The sequence below is a fragment of the Photinus pyralis genome, unplaced genomic scaffold (assembly GCF_008802855.1).
Source record: "Photinus pyralis isolate 1611_PpyrPB1 unplaced genomic scaffold, Ppyr1.3 Ppyr1.4_LG5, whole genome shotgun sequence".
NCBI classification, from domain to species: Eukaryota; Metazoa; Arthropoda; class Insecta; order Coleoptera; family Lampyridae; genus Photinus; species Photinus pyralis.
The window spans coordinates 30,418,347-30,439,907 of NW_022170596.1; the positions used below are offsets into that span (position 1 = coordinate 30,418,347).

Consider the following 21,561-nt stretch of genomic DNA (forward strand, 5'->3'; position numbering starts at 1 on the left):
CTTACTCCGAACTACGACGGATGCTTCTCGTCCATACCTATAAGTTTCCTTTGTGAGTACCCTTTTCCTACACCTTGTGATTTTTGAATTTTAAGTTTTAAGTCCACCGATCAAGACTAAAGGTTCCCACGATACTTTTGATTCAAAACTACCACTATTCGTTCTGAAGTATCACGCGACAGCACGCCATAGACTCCGCAGTAATGTCACCTGATTGGTCCAAGTTAGGTCAAACAAAGAGCTTCTTCTAGTTTAAGGTCTGGGGTTTTTAACATTGATTTTGGTAGCGTTCTGTGTGGGCACGTGGTCGTGAAATACGGTCCTGATGTTTCAAATGCGTTTGAAAACGTAAGACGCCAATGAATCGTGGTATGTGGTATCATTACTTAGTTGACAGGAAAGATTTTGTTTATTTTGCAGTCATTATTCAAACTGCTACGTAGCGTAGGTTTTGTAAGATCCGTGAGAAATTACTCCACGTTATACGATTAGGATAAATACGAACAATACCTGAAGTTTTTAAACACGTAAAATTAAATTCTGTAAACATGAAAACTAGAAAAAGAACGTATTTCGTTACACCCCCGAAGCGCCTGATTGTGCGAAAATAATATTTTTTATATTATTGACATTTACCGGCCGGTCGCGAAATTCTTGAGTTTCGTAATAAACTTTTGTTTGTTGTGTTGGCAAAATTTGAAAAATTAGATAAAAATAAAACGAACCGCTCAACAGACTATGATGTACAGTTTACACACTAGTTCTAATCTACGTAAAGAGAAAATTGTGGCGACAGCCCTTTAAAAATCATCGCACAAAATCTGTCGTTATCTCTCTGTCTATTATACGACACGTCGACCGTCCTTTTCAATCAAAATTTATATTATTTTTACTATTATTACAAAAGGCTGTAGATGAAGGCAGAATCTTATTATTTTGATCTATGTAAAAATTTTCAAATTTAGATCTTTGTTTTTATTTGTGACCAAGTGGTCTAAGGCAGAGGTGCCACGATTTTTTAAGGGTTAGGAAAAAAGTTCATTCTCCTGAAAAAAAATGTGTTTCAAAAAATGTATTGGGCTAACCGACGGCACGATTTTGCAAAAGCACGGGCGAATGGACAAAAGGAACTAGGAAGTAACACCTCCTTAAAATCTGATTGAAGAGCTTTGAGAGATGTTTACTTAAAAGAGCTTTGAGAGATGTTTACTTAAATGACTACGGTATGTACCTACCTACCTTTTTACTAGTGTTTTAATCAACATCATTAAATTTCTCATTTAAACGATAATTAAGTAGGTACCTATTTTTTATTATAATAACTAATGTTTTACTCAAAAGGAAAAACAAACGTTGAGGTAGGTAATACTGTAAATATAAAAACTGACAACATTCGCAATAAACAAATCATTAAATCAAATCAAAGGTTAGAAGTTACTCATTCGTTCACTGTAAACAGCCTGGCAATTTAAACTTTTATTCCATTACCTCCTGAAATGCATGAATTAATTCTAAAGATATTGTGAGTGGCCAAATTTTACAAACACAATATTAGTTGCCCTTGAGTGTTACTGTAAAAAAACCGACACGCAATTCACTGGGACATTGAACCGTTGCAAAACATTATCAACTGTTAAATGTTAACTGATTCGTCNATGTGGCGGTGCTTTCTTTTTACGGATAAACACAACCACCTCAGGTACACGTACCCGCTTCTCCCTTCTCTCCTCTCTCACCTCATCAACCCTTTTGGATAGCTTATCTCAACAAAATTCGCTAATTCTTAATAAAATCACAAAATCTTTACCTCGCTTCCGACTAGCTCAAATACTTACATACAAAATTTCTACTGTCTTACTTCCATCGAAAAATCAGGTATCTAATTCACTTTTTACTGGTGTTAATTACTCTACTTCTCATCTAACTTCTCGTTGAAAAAATCATCAACTCAATGGCCATAATTTAATTCATTTATTTTAATGCAAAATCCAATGCATTCCAGAAAATTGCGATCTTTACAATCAATATTATAAAAATTGGGAACTATGACTAAAACCTTATTAAGCTATCAAAAAATTTGAATATTATTAGTTCTGTTGGCCAACTCACAATATGTTCTCTCCCTTGAAGAGGTGACTATTATTTTTTATACTACATTTTCCTTGACACGAATTCCACTATTTCAAATATAATTAATTACCTTCTTTAAGGAAATTGATTCAATAAACAATCGATTAAAACATATCATAAAACATATAAATACACACAAATTGACTTTATTTTTATTACAATGAAAATATTCAAAATAGACTAACCTTTAAAAATCCAGGACTTCGATGAAGATTGGGAAGCCCTTTACATGCTAGTTGATTGATGGATGGGGTAGACTGCAACTTTTGGAATGCCAACTTTACGTCGTCGATTGTTTTCCTTTTTTTTTCTTTTTTATATAGCTGATGATTACAGTTGAAAAATCCTTGGCTCGCTGTTGAGTAGGTTATTTTCCTTGTAGAAGGTAGACGAGATTTTCCAAAAACATGTAGTTTTGTAGGTATAATCCCACAGTGAAATTTTATTGATGTAAACACCTTATTTTGCGTAAGTTCGTGAATTAATTTGCCTGATTTTTGGTCGATTTAAAGAAGTTTTTTCATAACAAACTATTACATTGAACTTTTAAACCACATTACTTTGATGAAAACGGCTATCCACACTTAAAAAACTTTGATGGTTATATTCCAAGGAGGCACAATAGTAAATTTTAACACAACGGCAAATGGGTGAAACGTTCAAATTTGTTCCGTCGGATAGATGCCAAAGATGCGCTCGCATTATTTTCCTTTAAGAACAAGGGTTCATATCACACAGCTATTATCGCTCGAATTTACTTAGCGCTTTATATTTGATACGTAATGTCCACGTCTAATTTTAATTTCAACACTATGTGGATGATTTCATAGCACAATACGCTTGACAAATTTTTAACTAAGATTCCGCGATTTACTTTTTCTCTTCGGGCGTGAAATTTACCCAATGGAAATTTCACGTTTTAACTAATGGTGCAAAACTGTACTTAAACTCGGACTAATATCGACCGTCACTTAAACGGAATCACTTATTTGGTGCTTAATGCACGCGATTGAAAATTTACGATCTCTTCGGCCCGGCTATGCAGTACCAATCTTTTTTTAAAAATTTTTTCCTCTTAACTCTCTCCTAACAGATTCACGCCCCTTAATCGTTGCAAAATGGCTGATCTTTTTTATTACTGGTACTTCTCATACAATGGCCTCCATCTAAACCAATTAACTGGGGAATACTTATCAACTAATTTTTTCAGCGTTTGCAGAACCAGCTTTCCCAAGCTTGGCTGGTGACTCAATGATAAAAAGCTTATCTAAAGAAATCCGATATTTATTCGTTATCTGCATCCTGTTTTGCACTGAGAATTTTCTGTGATCCCATTTATTGCGAATCGCGGCACAAGGAAGTTTAATACAATGAACCCAACATGATGTCATACTACAATAGTTACAAAGCGAAAAAAGTTTTATCCCCAAAAGGAAGAAAGGTTTATCCAATTTTAGTACAAATCCAAATCGATATCCGAAAAAATTTGCAAAATTTCGACCGGCCATTACTCCACCCGTTACACAGAAGGAATACGTCTGTATCCACTGATCTGATTAAAACATTCTCGTTTTTACAAATGTTAAAATCGTGTAAGATATGGAGTATTATTCTAGTATCGGCTTCGGGATGATTGGAACGTTTATTCATAGAATTAGGACACATAAAACAAAAAAAGATGAATTTCTATTACGGATATTGTTAATAATATTGGAGAAGATCTATCAAAAACGTTATTGTCGCTTCACGCATTAACAGGCTGTAATACAACAAGCGCATTTTTTAGAATTGGCAAGAGAATGGCATTTGACACTGCAAACAAAGGTTATGAATCTTTTAAGGAACTTCAAAAAATTTCAAATGTAACAGTACCAGAAGCTATTGACATTGCAACGAAATGTGCTTAACATCTTTTCCGAAATAAAAGATTTAAAAATTAAATCATTGAATGATCTAAGATATAAACAGACAATGTCTTCAAATAAGTGTGCCTCTCAACTATCTCCTACAGATGATGCATTTAAGATGCACGTACTGAGGTAGGTGAACACTTTTTCATATTTATTTTTCTCGAGATTTTTCCTGACATTATTAATTTTGTTTAGGTGTATATATCAATTGAAGATGTGGACGAATAGTCATTTATGCCATATACCGGAAATGGATCCTACTGAATATGGATGGACAAATCAAAATGGCACTTGGGAACCAGTCCATACAGAAAAACCCCCAATTCCAGACAACGTTAGGGGTCTACTTACAATTTTTTGTGCCGATAGAAAGTGCGACAACAATAAATGTGTTTGTTTAAAAGAAGGAGTCAAATGCTGTTTGGACTGTAAATGTAATAGCAGCAATTGTAACAATCATCAGTTGATGCAAAAAAGTGAACAACAAATTGATGACGAAGAAAATTTAGAAATATAAATAAAAATAAAATTTTGTTAATTAAAATATGTAAGTAATATCACAGATAAAATACTGTGTATCTGTGGTAATATTATCAAATGCAAAATTTCAAATTATAATACGAGTACGCCATGACTACCTCGCTGCATCTGTGTAGAAGCATTAAATAAGCGCGCCAACACCGCACCGCGTCAACCTTTAATCTATCACATTTCGAAAACCATAAAAGGTATTCACCTAATTCTTTTTCTAAAAACTTTTCCAATGTTTCAACGTCATTTGGTACGATATATATAGCTACGTACTTTTATTATTTAAACAAGTTGCTCGCATGTCGAAATTTTCAATACACAGTTTGTCGGTGCCGTGGTGTATCAATTATTTAAACAAAAACTGTTAGCGATACGGAAAAAATTGAATTGCTATCATGTGCGCTGTACTTTCTTCTATAAACTTTGAAAATTTGAAAGCTATAGCTCAATTAATAAAATTTATAAAGGGAGTTAAATCAATGAAAACGTGAATATTGACTCGCCTCCAAAACGTTACATTTTGCTAATTTACAAAAATGTGCCCTATTAAAAAAAGTTGTAATTATTTAATTGGAATAGGGCTTAAAATTCCCTAAAAGATGATATATATCTCATTTAGTTATACTGAGATATTTTTTTTTGCCGCATTTCAGAGGTTATTTTACTGTACTATGAACCGTTGCAAAACATTATCAACTGTTAAATGTTAACTGATTCGTCATTGGAATTGTTAATTGCATGAGGTAACCATGCTATAATAAAAGACTTTTCCTAACAAAATATATTACAGTTTTTATTTGCAAGGTTTTCACATTTTGTGCAGTGCATGACATGCAATTGCGTTTGTTTATACTAGTGTTATGTTCTAATTTGAGGCAGGTTAGTAACACATAATTTATTATTCTATTTAAAGTACACCTGCTCCTAGAAGAATGGGCTTTGCCATGTTGCGATAGGCATTAACACTATTCGACAGTAAACACAATGTATTCACACAGGTTATCGATCAATTAAGTTAGATAACACATCAAAAATCTACGAAGCCATGAAAGAGTCACATTAATTTTTAACGCATTTATGCAAATTTATATGTAAAAAGGTAGCTTTAATTTCACTTTGGCCGGCTGGCTGGCTGGCAGCATGTGCGAGCTCGTAAAAGAACGCTTGAACAAAGACGAGGAGTGTACCGTGTGTCCTATTTTGGTTGAGGATGCAGTGTATCTCAGCTGTTTTTAAAGACAGAGACTTGCGATTTTCGCGACCTTGTTAAAATTTTTTGTGAAGCTTCTAATACCACAAACAGAATCAATCTAGCTACGTTTGTTTCTCAGATACAGCGTGAAAACGAAAAGCTGGACTTTTGGGATGTTGTATCTTACTATCCATGTGAGATAGAAAAAAAGGTAAAAATTGTCCATTCTAGACATTTTTACGTAGAATCCAGTAGCATAGTAAAAAAAATTATTTGCTCTCCGTTTCCGAGATTTGACCCAAAGTTCATATTTTTTAAATGGAACACCTTGTATATCTTAACGTCAATTTTTTTGCATTATTTTTCTGATTACATTGGTGTATCACAAGCTATATATATTTTTTTAATCTTAGCCATGAACCAAGAAACAAAACCTTATTTTTTACAGTTTTTAAATAGAAGGCCATGGATTCATGGAGATTTTGTTTTGTTTATTGTATCTATGGCAGCCGATACCAATCAATAAAAATAGCTGACGGTAGAAACATGCAATCTCAAAATTATGAACAATGTGATAAATAATTACATATACAATAAATATATATATTTGTTGTGATACATCAATGGAATTAAGAAAACGGTTGCAAATAATTGACGCTAAGATATATAGGATGTTGATTTAAAAAATACCAACGTTGGGTGAAATCTCCGAAACGGTGGTCCAACAAAGTTTTTGACTACCCTACTGGATTGTATGTAAAAATATTTAAAAGAAACAGTATCTCAGAAGCAAACGCAGCTAAACAGAATGTGTTTGTGGCATTAAACGTTTCACGAAAAAAATGGTACAGGGTCGCGAAAACAGCAAGTCTCTATTATTAAAAACAGCTGTCTCAGCAGGGCAGTGTCTTTAGGGCTGCGGCTACATGATGTGGGGTCGGCGACATCTGGGCGCCATTCTCGAGAGTGTTATACCAACGTGGTGATTTTTCAGTTTTTTGGTGTCGCCCGAAAGATCTTGTAAACGGTCACAACTCCTGCGTGACGCAATGTTGTGTTTTTTTCCTAGGGGTGAAATTAACCACGCGCGTCTTCAAGGGGTAGTCGACTTTGGGCATCCAAAAGGTTCTTAGAACTCGAATGGCGGTCTCTCTTTCTCGTGTCGCCAATGGAAGCTCGAGCTATAAGCAGTGCTCCAAAGATTAAGTACTATTTTGTGCTGAGTTTTTAGCGAAATCCACCAAAATGCAAATTGCGAGTGAGCGGGACTTCGGAACCGCGTACCGACAAAGGGAATGGGGTTGCACCTGACAAAGGCTTACTGATGGTGGAGGCAAAACTGGCTAATAGAATACTGATCTGCCACACAAAAATGCGCCGAAGTCTTTTCGATACCACACCAAGTCTTTGCTAATTTAGTGGAATCTTTAAAATGTCAAGTTCTATTTTGGAACTAAAAATTCGAGGTAGGTATACAGTGCGTTCCAGATCGCGTGGGATTGCATGGGTAACTTTGTTATTATTAAAGATAGAGAATTGGTTAAATGGGCAATGTTTTGCAGTTTTGGATGCTTATTTAAAATTTCCTTATGGAAATTCAAAATGTCGCATAGGTTCGACGTAAATTCAAAAAAACTAAAATTGGTCATTTCCAATGTCTTATATCATCGAAACTATAAGAGATATAAAAAAAGTTTTATATAAAAGTGACTGTCTTTGATACGCTTAATTTAGAATTGATGTCTAAAAAAAATTTAAGATGGCCACTTTTGAGGAACATTTACCAACTTCCTAAAGTTAAATGGGTGCCATATTGGATTTTTAGATTACTCGATAGATTTTTTAATTCTCTTTTCAACGAGCCATCATAACATAAGATTGAAAATAAGATACCAGTTATATTAACGGTTTTTGTATTTTAATCAAGTAGTCTGTGACGAATTAATCTGGGACACACTGTATATAACTTTCGCTTTTCAAGTTTCGACTTTATATCGGAATTTTACCACACCTGTAAAAATGTATACCGTTCAATTTGTCAGTGTGTTAGATATCTATGAAAACCATATTTAGCTCAGTTTTGAATTAATGGCATCCCTAACTGGTATCCATTAATTTGGATTTGTTTAATTAAAACCAAATTTTATGAATTACGTAAGTAGGTAGTACGGCGTGCTTAAGTATGTATATTATCGTACTCGTATTTGTACCAAATTAACGAGAAAATTGATTTTTATCTGTAAATAAAGTTTATATTTAAATCCTTAGCTTCGTACAGCCATCTAAATAGTGCCCTAGTTAATATTATAGTATACATATAACTGAATTCTTATTACTGTATTGATTTTACATGGAAGGCAATTGTTCCACTCATTTCGTTGAAAATGTATGTCGGATATTACCATGAATAAGCTCGGTCAAGGACACGTTTGCTTGAATAATAAGGGCCGGATTATCGCATGAAATATGGTAAATATGACTATATCCATACCCTGTACACATGTTTTTAGGGGCGTAAGAATTATATAATACGAAGCCGTACACGGGCCACATATACACTTGGTGTTCTTCTTCTACAAAAAAGTGAAAATTTCGCCAAAAAAGTGAACATTTCTATAAAAAAGTGGAAATTTCTACAAAAAAGTGGAAATTCCCATAAAAAAGTGGAAATTTCGACAAAAATATTTGATGGCCTTTAAAATGATGGGTCACTCGATGGGGCGGCGGGGGAAGGTCAAATTTCTGCTTTGTTGTCGCCGCTTTCACTTTTTTTCGAAATTTTCACTTTTTTGTCGAAATTTCCACTTTTTTGTTGAAATTTCTACTTTTTTGTGGGAATTTCCACTTTTTTGTAGAAATTTTCACTTTTTTGCGAAAATTTCCACTTTTTTGTCGAAGTTTCCACTTTTTTTGTCGAAATTTCCACTTATTTTTGGAATAAGAACACCAAGTGTGTGTATGGCCCGTGTACGGCTTCGTACGGCTTCGTAATATAATAATCAAATAAATCTCAAACTTTTGGCGTTATGGTGTGGTGTGGTTTTGGACAGAGCCCCCCCCCCCACATCAGAGCCTACGTATCAATTTATATATTTGTTCCACTTCTCTCCACTTATTATCACTTATAATTGCACAAGAGGTTTGTATTTTACCATTGAATAATTATTCAATGATTTTACCGAGTAAATTTGTGTTGTTTAGGTAATGAAAATCTGTTGCCTAACCTTTCAGGTTGACAGTTTTCGAGTTCAATTGCTAAAAGGATTTGAATTGCAGCAACCCAAATTTACTAGGTTTAAATACAAACCTCGAGTGTAATTCGGCAGGAAAATTTAACGAACAAGAAATTCACCAAACTAATCAATTATTGACAGACGTCAAACTAGTCATATGGGAAAGTATAATGCGATAATTGGTTCGAAAATGAATGAGTGACTATTCAATTCATCTAACATTTGTCACATTTCAACCAGTGAAATGTCTCGATTTCAAATTGCTGCGCCAATGGGAACGAATTATGGTGATAATTGCACGTGTGGTATTTCAGCGAATATTTCCCTCATATGTCATAAATGCCATATGAGGTGTGCAATTATCGCTCAATTACAGCGATAATTGCACTGTAGAAAGCGAAAGAGCCCTGCGATAATTGCACTGTCACTGTCCATATCCATGGCAACTGGCAACTCCTTTGGACAATTTCACAATACACCGACAATTTATAAGTAGGTAACGTCAGTTTGACAAGTAATGCTTGTTCGGGAAATATTCCCCTAAATTACACTCGTGCATCAAAATAAACCTGATAATTTTTTATTCAAGCATGTTGTCAGTAAAAAACTGCATTCGGTCAATTTCATATTTTGTTAAAAGAGCCCTCCACCTTCGGTGTCGGGCTCTTTCGCCAAAATATGAAAATAAACTCATGCAGTTTTTAGACAACATGCTTTCAAAAAAATTATCGGTAATTTTGATGCACTTGTGCAATTACCTACGATAATTTCACGTGTGGTATTTCAGTGACTATTCAATTCATCTAACATTTGTCACATTTCGACCAGTGAAATGTCGAGATTTCAAATTGTTGAGCCAATGGGAACGAATTATAGTGATAATTTCACGTGTGGTATTTCAGCGATAATTCAATGCGATTATTCAATGACATTTGTCAAACTTCCACCAGTGAAATGTCGCGAAATTTTGTCGTATTAACCGGAACATTCTTCTTAGTTTGTTAATCAATTTCGACAACCCACTTATCACCACATCTTTTAATTTAATCACTCATAACGAATTAGCTTGGAGCACAAAAGTTCGAATAGAATCGATAGCAAAATGAAAAGCAACTTCCGTAATTTATTTTGACGTTTATTGTTGTCATGGAAATACATTCGCGTGGGTAATTATGCTTAATTTTTCTTTTGATTCATTGAATAGTCCTCCGAATACCATTCGTAGTCGAAGTATTTGTAGATTATTTTTGAGCTGCTGCTCCACTCATGCTAGTTACGCTTTTTAATACCACTCGCGCAAGCGCTCGTGGTATTAATCAGCGTAACTAGCATTCGTGACAGCACCTCAAAAATATTCGACAATACTTCGACTACTTATGGTATTAGGTATATATGAATATTTCAAAATACAGTATCATACTATTTTGTCTTAAGCCGGATTTATAGTTCCGTAGCCGTAAGAACGTAAGAACGGAACCGTAAAATCTTACGTTAACGAAAATTATACGATTTATAGTTACCGTAGTGGTAAGAGATGAGCTTGCGTAAACGAATTCTGCCATTGTATGTCATCTGTCAGTAAGAGTAACGTGCATTTCAAAATAATAATAACCAACAAAGTGTCAATAATTATTGTAAATAAACGAAACGAACGTCAGGATAAACTCAACTGTTTGAATTATCCGAGTACTACCGAAGACAAGCGCGTTAACACGATTTTCCGCAAGAAATAAATTTTGGGCATTTCCTACGTACCGTAACCGTTCTAACGCAACGGTAAAGCGAATTATAAATGTTCACGCGCAAAAAGTAGGGTTTAATTCCAAACCTTACGGTACGGCGTTGCGGGTACGGAACTATAAATTCAGCTTTAGAATTCAATGCTGTTTCCAAATTCGGCACAAAAAATAGGGTTTCCATTTTAAAAAATTATCGCTTACGTCATATTTCAATAACACCACGATCCTTCAGTGACAATTACAGTAAAGTTTGTCTCATTTAAGATAAGAATTGACGTGTTCGAGGATTGTTTTCAAAAAAGTTTACTAAAAGATTTATTGTAATTGTTCCAGACTTTACACTCGCACTGTATGATGTTGCCGCTCCAGGCTATGGTCTTTTAACTCTGTTTTTTTCATAGGGTCGAAATGAACCTCCTTTTGTACGGCGCGCTTCGAGGGGCAGTCGACTTTTGGCGCTCAAAAGTTCATTAGAGCTCGAAAGGCGGTCTCTCTTTCTCCTGTCGCCAATAGAAGCTCGAGCTATGAGACGTACCCAAACATTGGGTACTATTTTGTGCGAGGTTTTTAGCAAAATCTTACTGACGGTGGAGTCAAAACTTCAAACTTGAATTGCGGGTGAACAGGACATCGTTGATCGGAACCGATAAGGGGAATATTGTTGCCCCCGACAAGATTTTACCGAAGGTGGAGTCAAAACTTCAAATCCGAATTGCGAGTAAACGGGCCGTCGGAGGTGGCTACATCAAAATCATGTTTTCTCTTATGTATACAGAAGTTGGCAGATGCCACCATACTGAGATGCAGATTAATGTGTACGAGTTGCACCATAACCTGCTGAAGTGCGGGGGTTGACAAGTTGATTGTGGTTCTCCTGAGAGCTCCTCAATGTTGCCTCTTTGTACTCCATGTTCGTCACCTCCTCTCCCTCCACTTTCGTCTTAAAGAGGAGCATGACCGTTCCCCTGGTTAAGTGCACGAAGGGCCGATGGTGGCAAGTGCTTGTTCCAGGAAGTTTGGTCCTTCCTATTCACCACACGCCAATTGTTGGTTGATACCTGTTTTTTTTACCTTTTTGGAGATAACGCCCTGTTTCATAAGCAACGAGCATCCTTATCCCTAGGATTAACCTAACCACGTCACTACCGGTACCGCTCATTCGTACTCTATAATATAAGAGTTCTCCTTAGTAGGATACTCTCATAAGCACCCGAGAAAAGTAAAAGAAGTCGAGTTGGACACACTTGTAAAGAGGTCACGGACGACTGAAGGTTGATCATGTTTTGTCTGTTATGCAATATTTCTGTAACAATTTTATTTTTGTGCGAATATCAAGATGTTCGAAATTTTCATTATTTTAACATTTGTTCAGTCGCTTTGGTATCAATGTAGGTGCTACGTTTTATTGGTCCCGCTGGCAGACGTCGTAATTACGCTTGTTTATCAACTTTGCGGTTTAAACTGGAAGATTAGTGTACTATTTGTTATTTTTGATTTATATTTTACAAAATTTTTGATCACATTAATTTAATATGTGGTTTAATAAGCTTCCTCGCTCTCTCTCCATTGTCTCAGAGCTGAGATCTTAACACTTACCCGGACAGAAGGTATTCATTGTTCTAGCGGAGTAGGTACGTTAATGCAGTATTAATATGTAAGGGTGTTGGCTGATAATAGCACAGTACCTACATCTGTGGCAATAGGTACTTCCAAATATTAGATGATAATTTGAAAAGGAGTGAGTAGTTGTTTTCGCCATAGTGCTAAAAATAAAACTGATAAAGTGTTTTTAATTTACACACTGCTATCTCCGTTTATATTTTATCAAAATGTGACAATTATTGTCACTAGAAAAATTGTTGTCAAAGGTTGTTTATTTTAGACTAAAATTCGTAGTAAACAGCTAAAAGACGACACAATAAAACTTAAAGGTGGCGTCTAATCTTCCAGTTTTATTTACAGTGACAGCATTGAATAAGGAATCTGAGTTGTTGAATGTTGGCAGACAAATTTTGAGATTTGTAATATGAATAATTATGTTGTAATTACCTACCCTATTAGTAACCATCCAGTTTAATATCGATTATTGCTAGTGGCATACCAATTTCCGTTAACCTACTATGGGGCCCCTCTTGTTATCAGTATGTATAATGCCGGAGAGCTAGAATTATTGGCTAATAGTTAGATAGGTATAGGTATTCGTTTCTATCGTACATATACAGTATAATCACAAAAATATTAATTATTAAGTAAGAGGATGAATCTGAGAGTAGGTACACCTTTGCACATTTTCAAATGTTCGGTCGCTGATTTGCTTAGTTTGCCCTGAACGAGCAATGCAGCAATAAATACATTTTTGAATGCACAATCGAACAAGGAACTGTGGTTGCGATTTTATTTCAGTGTTTTGGAAATGCCAGAAGGCTTACAAACTGCTCCCTCGGGATTGAAACACACACTTTAGTTAGTCTCTTGGTACGTAATATCATTGAATTTATAACTTATAAATTCAATGGTAATATTTACTATTTTATGCGTATTGGAACATATTTTACAGATTTTCCGTCTCCGAAATATATACATTAGAGTGATGAGAGCTTGATCGTTTGGATCTCAAATAGTAACGTGACCATTCCGCAATTTCAAAAAATGGCTCAATTTGTGTTTCCAAGACATCCCACATATTTTCTTAAATCGAAGATACATAAGGGTAATTTATAGTGTTTTTAGCGTTAAAAAAACGTGCTATTGTTTGCGTTTTGTCCGTGCGTCCGTCCGTCCGGACCCGCTTCTACCGTTTTGAACTACTTCTAGGGGAATGGTCCTAGAGTCCTGGAATTGTTTGCAGTAGGTAGCTTATACCTTGAAGGTGTGCCAGACGGCCATCAAATTTCGCTGTCTAAAAGGGCTCTCCCCCCCACGAATTATTTCTTGAGATGCTGTTTTTGAAAGTCAAACGTGCATAACTTTTACATACGACAACCAATTGGTCTCAGATTTTTGGAGTGGAACTAGTTTTATCATTCATGGTACTCTAATGAAAGGTCTCAAGGAAAGGAATTAATTTATACTAAGCATAGTCTTCTTCCTCGATCCCTTGTCGTGATCGGTTATAATTCCTTATATCTTAAGAGTGAATTGTCAAAGGAAAGTACCTACAAAGGGCGATTGGGACGTTTGGAAGAAATATAACCATTGGGCATTTAAATAAAATTTGATACATAGCCACTTGGCATAAACAATGTAGCGCCATTTTCCAAACTTGGTTTTGCGCATGCGCAGTGCCAACTTTATTATTTATGGAAGAAATTTCGTAGGGGTGCTTTAAAAAACGCAGTGCGCTCCGCGCGGTGGTTGCTAGGTAGGACATACCCAAGGACATACCATACCAATTCATTCCATTTTAATTATTGCAAGGAACCAAGAAGGTGAGGATTAATCAGATCAATTAATTTGTAAGATAAAAAAGGTTGCTCTGAATTGCTATATAATTAAACTGGTTTATTATTTATATTGTCTTGTATGTATTAATTAATCTGTCACAATTGGTAGGAGACGTAGACGGATAGATGGAGAGAACCAGCAGAGTTACGGAAATCGTAATCAAGAAGCACCGAGGCATTGAGGTGGAGATATTTGAAGGAAAAGCAAGAGTAAACCCATGGCCCAAATCAAGATGAAAATAGGAAGACTAACAATCACAGGATGCCACATCCCCTCGGGCAAAAGAGGACAGGCGGAACTCAGAAATCGAAGTGAAACAACAGAAAAAAGTGCAGACAGAACCTAGGTATCATACTAGGCGGCTTCAGTACGCAACTAGGCAGACTGGACGAAAGTGAAGAGGAGGAAGGGAACACAGCAGACATATGGGCAAAAACAGTAGGATCGGACCACAAAATGGTAAAGGGGAAAGTCAAGAGTGGGGGGGGGGGAGAAGAGAACAAAGGACAAGGAGCACAGCGGGGAAACCGAAGGGTGGAATGAGAAACTTCTGTCAGGGGAGAAGAAAGAAAAGAAAGGAGTACCGAAAGGAGCAGTAGGAGATTAGAAGCAAAAAAGAGGGAAGGGATACCATATCGGAAAAGATCGGCGAAACGCTCAAAGAAACAACAAAGAAAACACTAGGGAAACAGAAACGCCCATGTGACCGAACAGAAAGCGGGCCAAAACCCACACTAACCTGAAACAAAGAAGGAACTAAGGGAAGCCAAGGAAGAAGAAAACGGAGCCTATGAGCAACACGAAATCAAGGAATTCGCCGTGTTCGCGGAGAACATCGCCAAACTCAGACCAATGAAGAGGAATATGCAAATGTAATGGTATAGGCACATCAAAAAATACAAAAGGAGGAAACAAGGGGGAAACAGAAAATAATATACCAATGACAGCGTGGGCGATGCTGGAACTACCCAAATTCCTAATCAACAGAACCATAAACGCGTGGCAAAGGGAGTATACTAGTATACAATGGTTTTGGAAGAAAACCGAACCCCAAAGGAAAACCAGGGGGATCAAACAAGGATGTCCGTTTCCCCAAGGCTCTTCGCGATAGCACTTGACCATGCTATAGAACAAACAAGGATGGTGGTGACGAACCTTAGCACAGGCGGCCAATTACTACTACCGACATTACTGGCGTACGCGGACGATCTATTTGTAATCCCGGATAATTTATAAGACACTGAGGACTTCGTCCAGGCCAGCGTGGTACCAGGTACACCTGGAAATGGCGGACCTACAAATACACAACGAAGAGAGCTACATGATGATAAGAGTGCCAAGAAACAACACCCCCAGTACAAAGAAGGAGAGAAGACCATAATAGCCGAGAAGGAGATAACCATGAAGCACAAGATCAAATATCTGGGAACGTACATAAACAGCACCCTCAGCAGGCACAACGCAGTGCAAGACAGAATAACCAACGCATTCAGAAGCACACACGGAATCTGGAACTTCTTACGAGAGAAGAAAATACCGGGCAGCTGGAAAATGATGATTTACAACACGAACATAGCACCGACAATGTTATACGGAATTAACACTTCAGCGCTAACAAGGAGCAGACGAACATTGAGGAGGGCGGAGTGGAAGGCACTCAGGATACTGAAGAAAACAGCAACCTCACAAGAAAGCAGAGAAGAGAACTACTAGAAAGATAGACGATTACCAGGAGATTAAAGATGATTCAGATGAGATACTGGACATACCAACAAGAGGAACAAAGACCATATCATACGGGCTGCCAAGATTCTGTGTGCCTCGGAATGGAAGGTACGCCGACCCTGCCACACATGGAGCACCACCATAAACCAAACGGTAGAGGTCTCGGGGATTACCATAGGAAAATGGGAAGAAAAGAGCAACGACACACATCAAGGAAGAAAGAAAGCAGAAGAATACTGGAGGTGGAGGATGAAGCCAAGGGGAGGAGGAAAAGGGGACAGAAAGTAACGCAGGGAGAGGACAACAATAAAAAGAGCCTAACACGAGGGAAAACCGGGAAGGGAACGAGACCAAAGGATAGTAACATCGGAAGCCAATGAACGCCCGGATAAGAAGCTATCACTAGAAAGCAGAGTTCCCTCTAAGGCAGAATACCAGTGGCGAAGCTGTGGCCGTACCCGTTCGGGTCGGATAACACCCAGTTAGCCGCCCCCCCACAACCCCCCCAATCCACAAAATCCACCACATTGTTTGGCATATGTCGCGGCCCAGCGCGATGGCAACAAAGTAGTGGAGAAACGTCCCTGCTAGTGTCTACCAGAGACGCATCCTCGCGACAGTTGACTATATCCTGGGAGAGGCGGCGATGCCAGGCATATGTCAAAGTTTCAAGTTTCAACTGAAACTTTATCAATTGCAGCGTTCTAGGTGCAGGGTGGTTGAAATTCGTGGCTCATCATTGGGATCTCCGTAAATAATAATAATTTGTACCTACATCATTTGCATTTGCAATGAATCTTTCCCATGACTTATGGCCGATTGCATGGTTAAAATTAAGTATCTCTTAAAGTTAAGCATAACTTAAATACCATAGCACGTTGCTATGGATTTTCAGTTCGACTTAACTTTAAGCAAGGCTTAATTTTGTTTGTGCAACTGAGCATAAGTATTTGATCAGCCAAGATGTACAAAATTAGAGGTTATGTTGACGCATCTGCTTTATGTCGGTCATTTATTGTGCAGCTACCTACGGTTGGAAATGGACGGTTGCAGTTAACGCATTCTATGGGCACTTTTTTCGGGAATCTAAATCTGTTATCAGCATTTCCACAACGTGCTGGATGTGGAAGCTACAGGCTACATTGGATTTTTACGGAATGAGATAGATAATAATAATTAATTGATCTTTCTTTCAATCTTAGTTCCTCTTATCTGATAAGCTCAATTTCTCCTTGACAAACTCCACTTCCTTTAGATGTCTTGCGAAGAGCGCATCTGCGCAGACCACTTAATTTTCAATATATTAATTTTGAAATTTGGTTTAAAAAAATAGCCTCCCGTATCTAAACAGGGGCGTTATTTTTACGCGCTACAACAGATTTAAAGTTAAACGTCACACGCTCAACAACGTAGAACTTTCTACATTTATAGTAGTACTTATTGCTAAATACTTTCCATGCATGTGTTTATCTACTTCGTCAACATCCATTGTTCCTGTAGGTACCACCAGGTCCGGCCAACAAGCTGTATGTAATAAACACCTGCTGGTTACGCCACATCATCACGCTGTGTAATTAGTCACCTGGAACGCATGTCAGATCTGTGTATGATGTTGTGCTTGTCCATTATTTTTATTCTACCTACTGCCCTTCTTGCTCTTATCGAAGTACGGTGTGTATTGGGGGGGGTGGAACTAGTTTTATCCTTCATAGTACTCTAATGAAAGGTCTCAACGACACCAATTAATTTCTACCAACCCTAGTCCTCCTCCTCGACCTCTTATCGTGATCGGGTATATCCCTTATACCTCATGAACGGATTGTCGGAAGAGGGTACTCATAAAGGGCGATTGTGACGTCTGCAAGAAATATATCCATTGGTGATGTCAAAATAAAAGCTATTTCGGTTTAAAAAAATTACAAAAGTCCTCGTATGTGCATCGATGAGACTTCAGCGCATTTTTGCGTGACGGATCAGTATTGCATTAGCAATCAGTATTTTATCAGAAAATTTTAATTATAAAATAAGGTTTATGCAAACATATATTTCTTTATTAATTTTCACGAACTCTAATAATAATTGGACGATGGTATGAACAGTACGACTCGTAAACCGAACAATCAACAGTGTAGTTGACCATTTTGCCAAAAACTCCGTCAATTATTGTTCCGCCATTCGTTGTCACTGTTCGGGGAGAGATGATCACTATATTGAATTTCTCTTGAAGAAATTTCTCTACCCGATTTCCGACAGTTAATGGGAAATTAAAGTCTCCCATAATCAAGACGTCTTCAGTTGCCTCAATGAAATCCCCGATCTCCGATAACGCTGCAATCAACAAGTTGTTGCCTTTACTAGGAGCATCAGTGGTTCAAATTTCAAAGAAATATCTCAATAAATAAGAAAGTTGGCATTGCGCAGTTACTGCGCATGTCTACACATAATTTTTACTATTTGCGAAATGTTTGCCTTTACTAGAAGCATCTGTGGTTCCAATTTCAAAGAAATACCTCCATAAATAGGAAAGTTGGCATTGCGCAGGGACTGCGCATGCGCACACATAATTTTTAGTATGTGCGCAATGTTTGCCTTTACTAGAAGTATCTGTGGTTAAAATTTCAAAGAAAAATCTCAGTAAATAGGAAAGTTCGCATTGCGCAGTCACTGCGCATGTCTACAAAATTTTTACTATGTGTGAAATGTTTGCCTTTACTAGAAGCATCTGTGGTTAAAATTTCAAAGAAATATCTCCATAAATAAGAAAGTTGGCATTGCGCAGTCACTGCGCATGCCTACACATAATTTTTACTATTTGCGAAATGTTTGCCTTTACTAGAAGCATCTGTGGTTCAAATTTCAAAGAAATATCTCCATAAATAGGAAAGTTGGCATTGCGCATGCGCACACATAATTTTTAGTATGTGCGCAATGTTTGCCTTTACTAGAAGCATGTGTGGTTAAAATTTCAAAGAAAAATCTCAGTAAATAGGAAAGTTCGCATTGCGCAGTCACTGCGCATGTCTACATAATTTTTACTATGTGTGAAATGTTTGCCTTTACTAGAAGCATCTGTGGTTAAAATTTCAAAGAAATATCTCCATAAATAAGAAAGTTGACATTGCGCAGTCACTGCGCATGCCTACACATAATTTTTACTATTTGCGAAATGTTTGCCTTTACTAGAAGCATCTGTGGTTCCAATTTCAAAGAAATATCTCCATAAATAGCAAAGTTGGCATTGCGCAGGGACTGCGCATGCGCACACATAATTTTTAGTATGTGCGCAATGTTTGCCCTTACTAGAAGCATCTGTGGTTAAAATTTCAAAGAAAAATCTCAATAAATAGGAAAGTTCGCATTGCGCAGTCACTGCGCATGTCTACATAATTTTTACTATGTGTGAAATGTTTGCCTTTACTAGAAGCATCTGTGGTTAAAATTTCAAAGAAATATCTCCATAAATAAGAAAGTTGGCATTGCGCAGTCACTGCGCATGCCTACACATAATTTTTACTATTTGCGAAATGTTTGCCTTTACTAGAAGCATCTGTGGTTCCAATTTCAAAGAAATATCTCCATAAATAGGAAAGTTGGCATTGCGCAGTCCCATTCCGCAGGGACTGGGCATGCGCACACATAATTTTTAGTATGTGCGCAATGTTTGCCTTTACTAGAAGCATCTGTGGTTAAAATTTCAAAGAAAAATCTCAGTAAATAGGAAAGTTCGCATTGCGCAGTCACTGCGCATGTCTACATAATTTTTACTATGTGTGAAATGTTTGCCTTTACTAGAAGCATCTGTGGTTAAAATTTCAAAGAAATATCTCCATAAATAAGAAAGTTGGCAATGCGCAGTCTGCGCAAAATAGAGAGTGCAATAAAACTGTCTGAAATGGGCAAATATAGACCATAGCAGCTATCAATTAGCGAAAACCCGAAGTCTCTAGGTGTCCCAGGGGCCGAGATCTCGATGGACGGACGGACGGACGGACGGGCGGACGGACAGACGGAAACACGAGCACATAAGCGTTACCTCAACTTCGTTGTGTTACGCTAAAAACCGCTCAGACCTGGATACGATATTTTTAACCAAAATTATACCACAAACTGTAAAACTCATCACCGTGTTATGATTTTGATTAGTTTTCACCTTGAAGTAGTTATCCTAGATAAGTCATATTAGTGACCGTAGTTAGGCAATGCCAAAAGTATATTTTATAAAAAAGCCATTCCTCTACGTCAATCGGATCGGCTTAAAATCGATATACGCACGGACAAGTTTTCAAGCGGCGTTAGTTATTTCGCAAATTCTAATTAAACGCAACCACTACGGGCTTAATGAATGTCCATTGCGCCAATAACTCGACAAGACGGAGATAATGCAAAAAAACCGGACCTCTCTACGATGTCTAGATCAAAAGTTTTTCAATCCGCCCAGCCAGCCAGCCAGCCAGCCAGCCGGACAAAGTGAAATGATAAGCTCCTTTTTGTTACCAAAAATGCGCTAAAAAATGCGCGTTATCTGCACAGGAGTTGTGCACAATTTGTACTTGTTTTACTTATTTTCTTGTATACGTTACGTAGCAACGTGCATCTCTCACTTATAGACAACGTGTCATGCATTGCTAAATTTTAGTTTTCGTATAGGTATGACTTCAATGTGTTAAATATTTGCAAGTTCAATAACGTTCAAAATTCTCATCAAAACGATCAGGAAAACGACAATACATTCAACGTTTTGGCAGCAGTAGCGGAAAATCCGAATATGAGTTTAAGAACAACTTTCTTCCATCCTTTACTCTAGTTCCGGAAAATGATAAACAAATAGTATCTGATGCAGATACAGCATTACATTCTCTAAAAAAACATTACCCCATAGACGTTTTTCTTGTGTCGGCGTCGCCGTCGGTTAGTTGAAACAGAATTAAATATGAAAATCCTTCGACGTCAAACAACGATAATATGCGCTTGTAATTTGTGAAAAGATTCCAAAGCATCACTGATTTATAAAAATGTAATTTTTTGTTTTGTCGATGTCTACGGTTTTGAAAAACGGAAAATTTTAACTAATAGTAGGTAAGTATGAACAGATGCAGTATTTTCTTCTCTACAAAAAAACGTATTTAGCTTTTTGCTCTAAAAGAATTAGGGGAGCTAGTAATTAACTATAAAGAAATTATCATTGAAATCCCTATGCTACGTCGCACTAGGCATCACCCTATATATAAAATACAAATACTTTAATTTAGATGTAGCGTATATACCTATTAGTAATACGGAAATTTACAAGTCAGGTTGGCCGAGCGGTCTAAGGCGCCAGATTTAAGCTCTGGTTCCCGAGAGGGAGCGTGGGTTCGAACCCCACACCTGACAGCTTTTTTTTTTTAATATAGAGGGTGGTGCCTAGCGCAACGCAGCATAGGGATTTCAATGGTAATTTCTTTATAGTCAATTACTAGCTCCCGTAATTATTTTAAAGCAAAAGTCTAAATACGTTTTTTTAGAGAAAAAAATACTGCATCTTTTCATACTATTACCACAGACAAAATAAAATTTTAATCTGTGCTATTACCATTGAATAATAAATCTGAATTTATTATTCAATGCTATTACTTATAATTTTCCATTTTTCAAAACCGTAGAAATCGACAAAATAA

General features: G+C 37.0%; 1 non-coding gene across 1 annotated transcript; it reads left to right on the plus strand.

Moving 5' to 3' along the window:
• Positions 1-21,193: 21,193 nt before the first annotated feature.
• Positions 21,194-21,277, plus strand: Trnal-uaa. Its single transcript has one exon. It is a non-coding gene; the product is annotated as a tRNA-Leu (tRNA).
• Positions 21,278-21,561: the final 284 nt, after the last annotated feature.